This window comes from Mustela lutreola, chromosome 3, assembly GCF_030435805.1.
Source record: "Mustela lutreola isolate mMusLut2 chromosome 3, mMusLut2.pri, whole genome shotgun sequence".
Classification (NCBI taxonomy): domain Eukaryota; kingdom Metazoa; phylum Chordata; class Mammalia; order Carnivora; family Mustelidae; genus Mustela; species Mustela lutreola.
In genome coordinates this window covers 150,067,908-150,083,951 of record NC_081292.1, presented here as the reverse complement: position 1 = coordinate 150,083,951, position 16,044 = coordinate 150,067,908, and the positions used below count along the sequence as shown (strand labels likewise).

General features: G+C 37.7%; 1 long non-coding RNA gene across 6 annotated transcripts in view; it reads left to right on the top strand.

The window, feature by feature from the left end:
* LOC131827154 (uncharacterized) overlaps positions 1–16,044 on the top strand; it is a 65,493-nt gene that overhangs the window by 15,492 nt on the left and 33,957 nt on the right. Inside the window, exons 3-4 of one of the 6 annotated variants that reach the window (XR_009351912.1) lie at positions 9,984–10,782; positions 11,563–11,724. The exons of 4 other annotated variants lie outside the window; for them this stretch is intronic. This is a non-coding gene — a long non-coding RNA (uncharacterized LOC131827154). The remainder of the gene's footprint in view (positions 1–9,983; positions 10,783–11,562; positions 11,725–16,044) is intronic. One more of the 6 variants, XR_009351913.1, reaches the window with a different exon arrangement.

The following is a 16,044-nucleotide window of genomic DNA, read 5'->3' as shown; positions in this document are numbered from 1 at the left end:
GTCATACCTTGGGCAGAGATCTGTGGCAAGCATTCCATCCCTACCTTTAAGATCCACTGGAATATTTGGGAGCCTTGTCTGCAATTCTTCAGGAAGCTGGGAGAAGGGTGTTGTTCTGGGGTCTCTATTGTACTTGATATCTCAGGTGCCATCTCTCTAGATGCATGTATGAAGAAAGAAAATCTATCTTCCTATTAGAGAGATTGCCCCATCTAGCTATTAGAACCCAAGACCATCAGATATTTGAGTCTTTCCCCCTTCTCATTCTGATTCCATGTGACTACAAGACTAGACTTGGAGCTGTGGTAAATTTAGATTCTAGGACTGTTAGCTCCAAGGAGGCAGGGACTATATTTATCTTGTTCATCACTCTCTATATTAAAGTGCCTGGTCCTTAGTTCGCTTTTAATATATCTGAATGAATGAAAATTGTATCTTCTTAGGCTACTGAGAAGTGGCCACTCAGCTGGCTTCTCTCTTGGTGGCATCAATCATATCACCCAGGATTTCTTTTGAACTTCTTGGTAAGCTGTAGTATTCTCATTTTATAGATGTTAAAACGAAGCTTTAAAGTAGTTAAATAAGCTTCCTATTGTCACAAAGTTAAAGAATGACTTTGGAACCTTGATATAGAGAAGTTCAAAGCCCATAGCCCTTCTGTTACATCATGGAGCCCATAGGAGTAACTCAAACTAAATAAATCAGAGATCACAGCTAAGCTGGAGCCATTAGGTAAAGATTCTTGGAAAAGATTTATTTGGAACTAGGATTTAAAAGTTCAGAGGGGCATCTGGGTGGCTCAGTGGCTTAAGCTGCCTTCAGCTCAGGTCATGATCTCAGGGTCCTGGGATCAAGCCCCACACTGGGCTCTCTGCTCAGCAGGAAGCCTGCTTCCCCCCACCCCCCAAAGCCTTCTTCTCTACCTCCTTGTGATCTCCTCTCTCTGTCAAATAAATAAATAAAATCTTTTAAAACAATAAAAATAAATAAAAACTGTTCAGCACTTCAACCCAGGGATAGGATACATGAATACATAGGATACATGATAGGATACATGAGCAAAGGTAGAGGAGCAAGTATTGAACGTTATACTGGGGAAACATAAAGTAATAAAATTCAACTTTAGTGTATAAGCTAAAAGCTATGAGATTATGGGAAATGAATCTAGAGAAGTATGACACTTCATTAAATTCTGGAATAGCAGATTAAGGAATTTGAACATCCTTCTAAAAGTAATCAGAAACAAAGCATTTTAAAGACATGGAACATGATTAAAGCCATGCTTCAGAATAATGATTCAAGTTGACCTGTTTCTCAATTAGAAGTAAGGAGAATAATTAAGATGTTATCAAAAATAATGCACGTGATATTAGTAAGGATGGGACAGTAAGAGGGGAGACCGAGGATTCAGAGCTGAGTCATAGGTAGGGGAGTTGAGCAAGCATTAAAAGAAACAGGAGTTAAGCAGATGATGTAGGAAGACCATGTGTTTGATTTTGTCGACACTATGTTTGTATTGCTTGTAGTGTATCCAGATGTAGGTGATGAGCAGAAAGTTGGAATGTGAGCCTGTTGCTTGAAAAGTCTCAGCTAGAGTCAACTATTTGAGTTCTTCAGGGAGGCAATAATTGAAATCACAGGGTAAATGAGATTATCAGAGGCAAGCATATGAAAGGTAAAGAGTAAAGACTTGAACTAACCCCGGTCAGGAACATTTTGGATGCAGAAGGAGGAAGAAGAAGAAGCCTCAAAGTAGACAGAGAAGGTGCGGTCTAAGAGGTAGGTAGTTATTACTTCCCTCAGGGGGTTATTTCTGCTGGTTTCAAGACTGAGAACTACTGTCTTAGTTTAATGATAGAAAATGATGAAAATAGCTAGGAGGAAGTAAGTTGGTAAATATGGATTAGGCCAAGGCAAATTTGATGAGCTGAATAGAATTTTTTTTTTTTGTGGCTATTTACTAAAAAAAAAAAAAAAAAAAATTTTTTTTTTTTTTTACAATGCTACTTCAAAACTGCCTTTTTTCCTAAACTTTCTCCCACTATTTTGAATAAAAGTAATAGGCAGTACTAATGGTTAGTGGATTCCTAGTAAATTCTTAAAACATTCAGGAATATTCTTCCACCCCAAGTTTTGATTCCAATGTGAATTGAATTACTAACAATTGATGCTATAGCAGACTTTGAAATGAAAGTAGTCAATTGAATGACTTTATCTCAGCTATTAATATACTCTTTCTAGTATTTTGACTCTGAAATGCTAATCCCTCTTTGACCTCTGGTTTCCTATCTTCAGTAAGTTAGATAATGCCATTTTACTTTTTAAAATTTCCAATTGGACGTAAGTAACATTTGCCTCTTTATCCCTTCATAATGCTAAAGCCACAGAAATACTATTCTATCTTCTGATATTTTTGGTTGATAAGCATACAGCATATTTCTACTGTTTCAGTATGCAGTGCTTTTATAGTAGCAAACAAAAAGTGAAAAAATATCTTTATTGTTCAGGATCAAAACTTGTTTGCTCAGTCTTAAGGGTATGCATATTTCATAGCTTTCTGAATATTTTTTGCTAATTTAGTCTAGTTCTTTTAGAATAATAAAGGCTTTGGAAAATTGCTTTTTAATTGCAGAAAGAATTTTTCTTCAATTAATCTCTATTATTAATTTCAACTGGTATGAGAAACCAAGAAGAATCTGTATGAATGCATAAACCATTTAGAAATTATAATCTCTGTGTTTATTTGTTGTCATTTTTAAAGAACATTCTGATTGGCAAAAAAGAAATGAAAAGGAATCGATGTCATAGTAAATATGTTAGGAGAAGACAACTAGAATAAAAAAAAAAAGATGAGAAACACCCAATAACAATTTAACAGAGTGGTTTCCATAGTCTAATAATTCATTATTGCAAGGTGAAAATGTCAAGCCTCCTATTTGTAACTATTTGTCTAAAAAAAATAGAAAATAAGTTAAGCTGTACTAATCTTTAATATAAATATTTACACTGGTACCCTCACTGCCTCTACATATCAGGGAGGCATTTATCATAGGATATGCGTAAGGTATACCAGTGGTATATTCTATCATCCAAAGCTCTTTAAGAATTCCTCCATCACTCCTGGGTTTCCTTTCAGTATTTTGCATTATGTTACAATTTCCTTGTTCTGTTATTTGAATTTTAAAATTTATTATTCTAAGTATTATAACCTTTAAGTATTTTATAACAAGGAAGACAATGACCATGATTATTTTGTCATACAAAGAAGTTCACTGGTTATCCTGTTGAGGTACTTAAAATGGTTGGTTTACACATTTTTCTCTTACAAGTTAGATAAGTGCTCCAAATATGCTGAACTTTGCTGTAGTGGAAAGTGGGCCTCAATAGAACGCTACCTTGTAGATATTTTTTCAAAAAACAGAAATATTTTAATTCATCCCATCAAGATTAAGTTGATGTTTTAATAATGAGTGATTCACTGTTTCTCATTATTAATATTCCAAAAGTATTTTAGAAATTAGTCTTCAGAGATATTTCCATTGTTATGTGATTTATGTGATTTTACTGCATTTTAACAGCAGATGTAAGTATGTCTCCTATAAATGCTATCATAATATCTTCTTTTTTTACTTCTTCTTTTTTTAAAAGATTTTATTTACTTATTTGACAACCAGAGCTCACAAGTAAGCAGAGAGGCAGGCAGAGAGAGAGAGAGAAGCAGGCTCCCTGCTGAGCAGAGAGCCCGATGTGGGGCTCGATCCCAGGACCTTGGGACCATGACCCAAGCCAAAGGCAGAGGCTTTAACCCACTGAGCCACCCAGGTACCTCATAATAGCTTCTTAATTTAAAAAAAATAACTAATATTTTATAATTTTAAAATATTTAATATATTTTAATATATTTAAATATTAATATATATTTAAATATATCACTATATTAACTATATTGATATATGATATATTAATATATTGCTATATATTAACATATTAATAGTAATATATTAATTAATATATTAATATATATTAATATTAATGTATTGATATTTAAATATATTAAAGATTAATATATTTTAAATATTTTATAATATTTATAATATTTATAAATATTAGTTAAAATAGCTAATATTTATAAAATATTATAAATATTTTATAATATTTAAAAATCTTTATGATTTTAATGGATCTTTAACACATTGCTAAAAGTGTAACAGTTGCAACAACTTTTTTTTTTTTTTTTTTTTAAGTGCAACAACTTCTGATTAGGTTTCAAAAACAAGTGCTTGGTACTCAAGAAGATACCAAGTTGCTGAATTTCAACAAAAATGTTTGTATAATTGGTATGCAACTGAAAAACAAGTATCTGAGCTTTCCTAAGTGCTTCCCTTCATGTACTCATTCCATTGGAATATATAGATTTTTGTGGAGTATCTTTTTCATCTATGTTAATCCTTAAAACCAGGTTTAAAAAGCTGTTCTTCCTGACCAGAGAGTGTTACCCGTCCATCCCCACACAAACTCACAAACGATCAACCAGGAAGTATTTATTTATTGCTGATGATGTGCTCAATACTGTGTCAAAGCTTTGTGGATATAGAGGTGAAGTATTAAAAAAATCATTGCTGTTTTTAGAGAACTCAAAGTACAGATAAGAGAGAAAATTACTAGGCATAAGAAAGCACTGATGGGGGCACCTGAGTGGCTCAGTGGGGTGGGCGTCTGCCTTCAGCTCAGGTCATGATCTCAGGGTTCTGGGATCAAGCCCTGCATCGCCTACTTTCCCCTCTTTCTCTGCCTCCCTCTCTGCCAACTTGTGATCACTCTCTCTCTGTGTCAAATAAATAAATAAAATCTTAAAAAAAAAAAAAAAAAGAAGAAGGCAAGCATTGATGGATATAAGCTGGACTTATTGTGGTGATCATTTCACAATATATACATATATTGAATCATTATGTAGTATACCTAAAACTAATATAATGTTATATATCAATTATGTATCTCCCTTTCTCTCTCTCTCTATATATATAGTGTGTATATATATATACACTATAGTGTGTGTGTGTGTGTATGGTAAAATAAAGTAAAAGCAACAACAGCAACAAAGAGCACTGAATCTTAGAGGACAAAGTACAACCATAGGAAGTGGACCTAGAGCTAGACCTAGAGCTCATTCTTCAAGTAAGAGAGAAGGGCATTTCAGGCAAATGGGTAAAAGGCATAAAGAAAGGATGACTATGGCTTGTTTGTGGATTTTGAGGAGACTGATTAAAATGGACTCTATGTTAGAGGGAAAAAAGTGGGAAATGCGGTTAGTAGCAAATGAGAACATATCATCAAGATGCTGAATGCTAGACAGAAGCATTTAGATTTGTTTGAGCAGAAAACTTGGAATTATATTTACTCTCATCTTTCTCTTCATGTCCCAAATTTGTAGAGAAAATAAAAGACTTCTTTTTGTTGAATGATTCCTTCCTGGAAGTCTTCTATTTGTAGTAATGACAGTCAAAACCCTCTGAAGGTATGTTAAGAATAGTGGCTGAAACCTCAAGCTGGGATTTTTAGCATTTATATGTTTTTTTCATAAGGTCCTTTTGCTATTTTTAAACTTAAATAATTTGGTTTGGAGGAATGAGAGAAATGATCTTTAATGAGAGGTGACTTTTTTCTGACAGCAAATGGATTTCTCATTTCAGCCTGTCTTAGGACACACTTTCTTAACTATCATAAGCTGTTTTTGGTTTATCTCAGGATCTGGAATATGAATATATTAAATTGAGCTACATAATACATGCCCTAAATTTTTATATATTTTTAAATATAAGTCTTATTTCTATCACCCTGTGACATAAATCATTATTAAAAGAAAAGAAAATTTGTGGCACATATATTATGAACTAGTGCTTTGGTCAGGATGGACTAAGATAAATTGCTGCAAAAAATTTCAAGTCCCAGTAGTTTAACAAAACAAAGATTTATTTCTATCATGGGTTGGCAGGGATACTGTTCTGATAGTTGCTCAGAGACCTGGGCTGACAGAAACTTCATCATTTGCAGTTCCACCAACTGGAACACATGGTCTCCCTGCTCCTAGCATCAGGGGAAGAGAGCATGGAAAATGGCATGCTGGCTCCTATGTGCTGTGCCCCACTGGCCAGAACTAGTCACATGGCTCCACCCAGGTGTGAGGAGTCTGGAAAGTATAGTCCTCCAAGTATCCAGGACAGGTAGGAGAACCAGAATCTGGTGGGCACTAGTAAGTTCTGCCATGACCAGGGAGGGGACCGATGTGTTTCAAATGTCTTATTTACTCTTCAGGAAAGCTTGAAGGAGTAATAGTGCCTCATTTTTGCAGACGAAGAAAACCAAAGTAGTGTGGTGAGGTAAAAAGAGCTTTATTTGGGTCAGAGGTCCTGGGTTGGAACCTCAGCTCTGTTATATATATGCTGGGTTGTAAGATAGATCAGCTAATTTTTCACTCCATCTGCACAGTTAAATTGTTCACATCACAATCAGATGGTTTTCCTGAACTATTGCTCTCTTCCTATGGCAATCTGTACTCCTCTCTCATCACAGCTCCTGTATTATAACTACTGTTGTAGTGGTCATTTTCTTCAGGGAAAGGGCTGTTCTTATTTTTAGTTTTACTCCTTGAGCCATGTCCTGGTAACTGCTTAATATTTATTGAGGGGTTAAATTTAAATACTTCTGGTTGTCTGTTGCATTAGGATGTCAATGAAAATGGCAATGTTATTAATTACACAAAGTAACTTGCCATATTCCAACAAAGTATAGCCAAGTAGAAGTATTTTTTTTCCAAATCCTTGGTTTTTTTTTTTTTTAATCTGAAATAAAATTACTTAGTACTGCACAGCAGTAGACTGTATATATAACTCATAGGATGTTTATTTACTATCTTATTAATTTCCTAGGGCTTCTGTAATGAATTGCCACAAACTGTGTGGTTTCCAACAGCAGAAATATACTGTCTCAGGTTCTGGAGGCAAGAACTCAATAAAAATGGAGGAGAATCTGTCCTATGCCTCTCTCCGTGGCATCGGTGACAGCTGGCAATCCTTGCCATTCCTTGGTTTATAGAGGTACCATTGCAACCTCCACCTCCTTCCCATGACATTTTCCCTATATGCTTCTCTCCCCTCTTCTTGTAAAGATACTCGTCATACCATATCAGGGTCCATCCACCTGGATGATCTCATCTTAACTTGATTACATCTGTAAAGACCCTGTTTGGGGGGCACCTGGGTGGCTCAGTCATTTAAGCATCTGCCTTCAACTCAGGTCATGATCCCGCATCAGGCTCTCTGCTGAGTAGGGAGCCTGCTTCTCCTTCTCCCTCTGCCAGCCACTCTGCCTACTTGTGCTCTCTCTCTCTATCTGTGACAAATGAGTAAATATAAAGTCTTTAAAAAAAAAAAAAAGATCCTGTTTTGAAATGAGGTCATGTCCAAAGTACTGGAGATTAGGACTTCAACATGTTTTTAGGGGACACATAGCCATAACAACTATGAGTTGTATTTTTTAATTAAAAATCTAGGTTTCGGGATGCCTGGGTGGCTCAGTTGGTTAAGCAGGTCATGATCCCAGCATTCTGGGATCGAGTCCCACACCGGGCTCCTTGCTCGGCAGGGAGCCTGCTTCTCCCTCTGCCTCTGCCTGCCATTCTGTCTGCCTGTGCTCGCTCTCTCTCCCTCTCTCTTTCTCTCTCTGATAAATAAATAAAAATCTTAAAAAAAAAAATCTAGGTTTCTATTTCTCTTGAAAAATCAGATCTTCAAAGACACCATCTGCCTTCCCCAATGGATCAATTCACTAGCAGTTATCTTTCTCTTCCTCTGGGGCCTGTGCTGTCACTAGCAGTTATCTTTCTCTTCCACTGGGGCCTGTGCTCTCTAGTTTGCCACACTCCCCGCTGATTGCTAATGCCTCCATGGCCAAGTTTCATCTTTAGTACTGAACATGAATTATGACAGCATCAGAATGCCAGAATTCTTATACTCAGCCCTCTTTATCTACTACATTATCTCTCTGGCCCTAATGATTTATGACTTTTTAACTCCTGTTATGAAAAAAATTCAGCTCTACTGATAGGGACAAAAGTTTACTAAATTCATTTCATTGTATAGTCTTTCTTTAAGACTCACAATAGTATTTAATACCAAAAATAATTTATTCATCACAAATTGTTTCTGAATGGCTTATTTAAGGAGTTTGGAATATAATCAGGTATAGCCCAGGAGAAATGAAAAGATGGTGTCAAAGGAGAAAATAAGGTCACTAATCACTTTTCAACAAAAGTCTCTGAAACGATGCTGGCAATAATTAAAAGGAAGAGACATAGAAAATTAATTGTATTATGTGACCCACCCATAGGCAAGATAAAAAGATGTGTTCAGAAAAAAAGATTTTAATACGAATTAGATTCCAAACAGCCAACTTTTAAGAAATACACAAAGAGAATTTATAAATGAACAGAGAAAAATCCCTGAGGGGACTCATGAAATGAGGGTAAAATGTTAATGCTTTCTCAAAATTGTTGTTTTATTTATTACATAATAGAAAGTAGTAACTATACTCCGTATTCGAGGACAATGGACTTAATTAAAGGGAGTAACAGTAGCTCTTCAGACCTAAGTAGACGTGACTCTCTGTCTCTCGGTCGTTACATTTTGTGCTTAAGACTCATTTCATTGTTATTTTTCACTTCTTCCACCAAATCCAAACCTGCTTCTCCTTGTGGAATCCCTGAATTAAAAACAACCCTGCTTTCTGGTCCTCTGAGCCAAAAACATCCCTTCATGCCTCATCCTTTACCCTCAACCACATTCAGTCAGGGATCTGGTCCTGTCATTTTTTACCTTATAAGGATAGTGGGAGAAATCTCTCTCTCCTTTTCTCTGGCCTCACTGGCCTTCACCTTCATGAGGCCCTCTCTACCACACACCTTTTACAAAACTGAACTAGGAATAATCAGGTGACTACATTAAAGTAACATAGGGCCTCATCGTTGTCCACATGGACTATCGTGCTTCCCGGAAATGGGTCTCCCTACCACATGCCTCCCCCAATGTGCCGTCTTTTTTCCACACCCATCCTGTGGCCATTGATACTTCCCTGTCCTATATAAAAATTCCCTCTACTCAAATGCATTTACTACCTCCCTTTCACCTTCTGGTACTCATCCCTCAACTCCAGCTCACTTGCTCTGTGGGGGTCTTCCTGGTTGAGTTCGTGTCCTTCTGTGCTTTTCTTGTGCCTGTTTACCTCGGTGTACTTCTCCAGCCAGCACCCAGGGGTCAGCTTTCTCCACCGCCTGGGAGCTTCTGAGACATGCAAAATCTGGGGCTCCACCCCAGACCTGCTGAGTCACAACCTACCTTTTAAGGGCATCTCCAGCTGATTCTTAGGCACACACAAGTCTGAGCTGTGTGGCTACTGGTTTGATTCGAGGTTTGGAGTTCTTGGAGTTCGGGCTTTTATATTGAATTCTTAGCTCCTCTAGATGAGAGCCACACATTTCGTTTTTGTATCCGCTAACAAAGTGACACTGTCTGCTGAGCACTTGCAGTATATGAAGGTGGGAAGGAGAAAATGGGAACAGAGGGTTTAGTGGTCACCCAAGCAGTAGGGGCAAAACCAGGACTCCCTGGCACTTATGTGTCAGATCCTTTCTACCGCCCATGCTGTGCCACTTAAAACATCTTTCTTCTCTATTCTAAACCTAGGAGATGTGGGAGGACACGCTCACAGTCACAAGGCTATTGTAAGTGGCAAAGAGGACTCCGGGACACAAGTTTTTCTCTTGTCACTTAGTTGAGGATCTTTACACTGTGTCATTTGGCCTCTATCTGTCAGAAGAACAAATGTGAAACACATTCATTGAACTTCTGTTCTCACAAGTCAAGTTTCAAAGAGCATCTGCCATAATGAATAAAAATATATCTGTATTTCTCCCGTGTGCTTCGATTCAGGCAGTCCTGGGTTACAGTCCAGTAAGTCAAGTTCAGGGAACATCATGTTTATCTGAGAGTGAAAAGAAGCCCGAACTAAAAAACACACAGACAAAAAAAAGTAAGAAATAATTATAAATGTGGATATAAATAGTTGAGAATTTGATTTTTTTTTCTCTACCTGGAGCAATAATTTGTAGCTTGTAACATGAAGCATATTTTTACAGTACATTTTAACATGCATATAATGGTTTCAAGCTTCCTTTTTGAATGAGGCATATTTATACTCCAAATGCCACATTTACTTATGTGTTTCCAGTGTGTCTGAATATTTTGGGAAGGAAACAAATAGGATGATTATGTAATTGCCACCAATATGTTTTGCGTTGCTTTGTTTCGCTTTTGAAATAACAACCATATTATACCATAAGTGGCCGATTCAGTAAGGAAGGCAACAGATTATTTGTTGCATGTGCTGTATGTGCCAGGCACTGTCACAGGCTCTGCCCTCAGAATTCTGCCTCCATAAATTTTGTGGACGAAGGAGGGGAGCTAGCCAAAGAAACAAGCAGTTGCAATGAGTTTATGAAGGCAAGTGAAAACACAGTTAACTGCAGGGCATCTAGGCAGGAGCACTTGGTCCAAGCTCAGGAAATCAGAAAAGCCTTTGCAAAGGAGATGACCATGAAGCTAAGTCCCAAAGAAGAATGGAATTTCATCAGGCAAATTCTGCGGGCTGGGACTTTCCAGACAGAAGGATAGCTGTGTATGCAACGACCCTGATTGAAGAGAAAGAATGAAAAAAAGGTTGGAGATAGCTGTAAGTAGTCCAGTATGGCTAAAGCAGAGTGTAACTGGTGCAAGGCAGGGAATGGTTTGTGGAATGTGGAATGATGAGGGCTAATGTCAGACAGGAAAGCAAGGGCATGCTGAACACCATGCAAGGAATTTGGATGTCATTCTAAATAAGAGTGATATGTAATGCTTTCCTCATGCTTATATGGGTGCCATATTGCTCTAAACTTATCTCACTTAGTATTCACAGCTCGTGACTTTATAGGTAGTGAAACTGAGGCGCGAAGACTAAAAGTACTTTACAAAAGTTGCACAGGTGGACAGTAATAGAGCTAATAAAGACAGTGGGATGGGGCATGATGTAATATTTGTTTTGTGAAGATCATTCTGGCTCAAGTATGAAGATGGAAATTGAGAAGACATTTCAGTAACCCACATAAACTAAGCTGAAGACCTGAGCTAAGCTGAGTCCGTTGGGAAGGAAAGAAATGGATAAGTAGAGAGATGATCAGGGGCTATGGTAGGACTCAGTGATAGGTCAGTAAGATGTGAGAACAAGTATGTGACCAAATGGGCTTCTCCAGATTTTAGGTCATATACAATCAAATATGCATTTCCTATGACCATATTTGTAATTGAAATGACTAAAATAAATATTAATTGATCTCTGGTGACACATAAATTAATTTGAATCATGGCATAATTTAAATGAAGAAATCAAAAGACTTCACTTTATAGGCTTCACTTTATAAAAAATACTCTATCATCTAACTATGATGTCACTTCATTCTTCTGTTACTTATAGGACAGCTCTATGTCTCTCCGTCTTTTATTTTCCTGCCAATTCTGATTCCCCAGCTGAAGAACCGCATCTATGACTGTGTTCTCTCGATGTTGACAGAAACTCAAAATTCAAGTAATTTTGCTGCAAGTTTCAGTCCATTCTTGATAACTCAGATTCCAAGGTGTGAGTATCCTCTCTGATCCATTTTTCGGATAATCTTGCTTTGTATACTTGGGCTTTGCTCCCTGCAGTGACTTACATTCGCATACTTTGAACCCTGGCCTCTCAGGCTCAGGATCCCTATTACCAGCTGCCAAACCTATCTATTAGCTCATTAACTAACTCATATTCAATGGTCTCTTCTCTTTTGCAATTTTTTGTAAAATGGTAATTTTGTGATAAAACTAACATCTTTTAAAAACCGTGTTGCTTTCAAATCTTCCCCGTAATCTGTAATAAATTGCCAACTAATTAGTATTCTTTAGCTGTGTCCAGTAGTCTACTTCATCTTTGAAAAGACATGTTTGAACTTCTAGAACTTTTGTCACTTGTTTTGGTGATGTGCCTATCCTTTTTTCCTTGGCTGTAGAGCCAAGCTTTGAACTCTCGTTCAATATTGTATCTCCACCTCCTTATCTTTATGGCAGCTATCTTTTTGTATTCATATTTCAGGTCTTCACCCAACTTATAGTCCTGCTTGTGCTTTTGGTTCTGATCTTCCAAATTCTGTCCAGTTCCATTAGGGCCAGTGTTCAGAGCCAATGTAATGAACAGCCATTAATCCCCATTTTAGATTCAATTTTTATTGGAACAGCCAAAATTAGGGGAGTACCATAGCCATATTTTAAAGATAATGTATAAATAAAAGGAAAGATCTTGTGATCTTACCCCAAAGGGGAGAGAGAAGATTCTGTATTGTCTTGAAAAGGTTGGATCATCCTCAGAGGTGACATTGAGGCCACTGAAGGAATGACTCAGAACGAGGTGAATTAAATGGAAAGTCCCCAAATTTCCTCATAGAGAACCTTGGAACCAAATCTTTCATGAAAAGATTTCTGTACCAAGAACCCACGCTCTCTTGGGAAGGGTGTTTCCTGAGTTTGCCATTCTCCAGGCTATAGGCTATCTCTAGACAGTCAAGCTGTGTTGGGAGTTCAGAACACAAAACAACACTGTGTCTAAAAAACCCCCACATTTCTGCATACACAATGGAAAATTAGATGTATAACCATTCAATTTAACCAACTTCAGTCAATAATCTTTCATACACACACATGAAAACAATCCATTGTAACTTTAAAAGTTAGCCAGTTTGTTTCACCAAGAGTTTCTTTAATAGTATAAAACTAGTGCAATGGGTACTGCCAAGTCCTAGGCATACGGCTCCACCATGTGGATGAGCCTCTGCAAATAATACTGACAATAGTTTTTTTGAAAAGAAGTTAGTTATAATGAAAATTAGCAATCATAGGTCAAACCCTCATATTATGTATGAGGAAGAGAACTAGAGAAGTTAAATTATTTACCCAGTTATGTGCCACTATCAAAGCTAGACTTGGGGACTCTTATTATAAAAGAAATTGCTTGAATTAATTTTACTTTACTATTACTTCACCCATCCTTTTTAATTATTAAGTAATTAGATAATCATGTTCAGTGGGTATTTGCTTTATTTTTGACTGCCCACAATCCAAACCCCTTTCCTATTGGGTTAGGAGTTCTGTTTGTAAACATGGTGAGGCAAACCCCCATTTCCCTTGAAGGAACTGGAAGAGCATCCATCCCCTCTTCTTACCCCAAGAGTAAGATGCAGGTGAGTCACTTAGGTGTCACTGGCAGGAAGGTCTGTGTAGGAATTTCAGATATGGAGGAAGTAACTGAACCAGAGATAGGTAAGGGCTGTTCTGGAGGCAACAGAGCAGTTAAGTCACAGTGATAGCGGCTATTCTTATCAACCAGGATGGCACAGATCCAATGGCAGCACTGCTGTGGCACTGTCCCCTCCACGCTGATCATGAGATATGAGCTTCCCTACATTCCGTGCTTCCTAGTGCCTAATTCAGACCCACTTTCTGAGCTTGGTTCTTCAGCCCTCCCATGAACTATCTAAGCCACCCCGTATTCTTCCCTTGGAGGTCTTTTCTGCTTAGTGGACCCAGAGTCAGTTTTTGTTGTGCAACTAGGACCCCAGATTAAAAGAAGTTGTTACCAGTAGTGAGTGGCAGCACAGAACCTCAGTGAAATTGGCAAAACCCAGCTTTCATCTGGCCTGGTTGAGGGTGAAGGAATTTAAAATCCTAGTCATTTTAGGAATGAAATTTTGATCTGCCTGATCCTAATATGCAGAAGTGAAACATCCAATTAAATTATTTGCTGTGATCACTGGGAAAGCCTGCTACCCTGTGGTATCATGCTGTGTGTTCACCAAGAGAGCCCCCAAGTAAGTGCTCCAGTCACCAGTCCTAGTCCCTGAGTCAGTCCATTCTAGGCACCAGGTATGGACTCTAGCCCATAGCCACCAAATCATCACCAGGCTTTAAGACTCCTCGCTGAGGCAGCAGACATTACAGAGCAGGGAAGGGCCATCTCCAATGGCCCACAGAATTACTAATCTGCAGAATTCATGATCATAATGAAATAATTGTTCCAAACTGCTATGTTGGGTGAATTTTTTTTGTGTCACAAAGATAACCAGAACAGGAATCTACAGCCATTTCGATGACTAATGGACTAGTTGGATGGCAAGGTGGTTGGAAAAGCAGGATTGGAGGGTTGTGGAGGGAGTGTGGCGAAAGGTTACACTGAATGGATCTGATCTCTCAGAATGAGCCTAGAATGTGAGTATATTTTTCGGGAAGTTATACGTTCACCAAAAGGGCTGTAGTGTAGATAAGATGACCTACTCAGTATATACGTATCAACTTCCTTTCTCAGCAAGCCCAGTGGATTCATGAACCAGGTGTTCATTGTGGAGGGAATGAATATTATGTATAGCAATGGCCATCTGGCTACAGCCTTGAATACTCCATTTTCTGTTATCGGTAACTGATCATGAACTCTTGAAAAGCATGATACCTAGTGGACCAAAGGAGTATTTAGTGTTAGTTTGTCTGTGTGAGATACTACCCTATTATCTTTTGGACAATGCAGAGTAGGGAACAGAAGTTTTTCCTTATTGCAGTTGATTATTTAGTTTGGGTTTGTTTTGTTTACCTGGTCATTTTTCTTTGTCATTACACGAGCCATAGCTTAATTGGTTGCCTTATACAAGGCCATGGTTTCCCAAGCAAAATGGCTTCAGTTTAAAGGAACAATTTTGTTAAAGAAACAAGGCAAAGGGTTAATGTTCAAGGAATTCATTGGTATTATTGCATGCCCCATTACTCAGAAGGAATGAATCCTTGAAGATTTAGATGTGTTTTGTCCAAGAGTCAACACCTCAGGAGTCTGATGTTCTATGGGGTGTGGTTTGTGTTCTGAACGGGGTGTGGTTTGTGTTCTGAACAAATGACTGTCACGTGGACTTCTTTTTCCCCTTGGCCAGAATACACAAGTCTGGAATCCTAGGGTTCAAAACTGTGATGGAGGCTTTTAGGATTATACTTACTCTTTTGCCACTTGTTTGCTTTCTGTTCTTTTGATTTTGGATTCTAATAGCACCATGAGAATAGGGGTTCCACTGACCTAGAAGCTAAGGCTGAACCTAATTAATTTGGTTCTTCATGCCCTACGTAAGTAGTAAAAGCAAAAATCAAAAGAGAAAAGATGGTTACTGTTGTCACTGTGTTACTGTTTGCTTATTCCCCTGGAGGGAAAGTAGAGTTACTGCTACTCTTGTGGGTAGGAAGAAAATGCCCCTTACAGCTGCCTTATTTAAGCAAGGCCACCAAGGGCTCATATCCCTCACCATACTGGGTCAAGAATCATGACCCACTGAGTTTCAAGCTGAAGGCAAAGGAAAGTGTAGCAGAGGAGGGCAGTCATAAAATTCAGTTAACCTCTCAGCTACAACACGGAAGAAACCCACTCAGTCCCCCGATCCCTTTTTACTGAATCATGTTGCTTTGTTTTTGCTCTTACTTGCAACCAAGAATTCTGACTAGGCACAGTCTCCTAATTTGTTGTTGATTCATTTTCTGGAAAATGATACAAAAGGCCATAGATTAATGTAAGTTTGTAACTATTGGAATAATATAAATTTGTATCTATTTTAATTATATTACTTAGAGGAATTATTGCTCTGAGTAAATAGATATAAAAATTTCAAAATAGAGTTTATTTGACTTAAATGTTTTATCAGGTAGTTTTTTAGGCCCCAAAGAGTTTCTCGTTTCTGGATTTTATAGTTGTGGAGATTGTACCTGGGAAGTTATTGGTTTTAGATAATATTTTTATGACTAAAAATATTTATTTCTCGATTTCACATAAAATTTTTCCTGTGCTCATCATAAGAGTGACATTTCAACTAGTCTCTATCATGAAATTGAACTGCTTTCCTAAATA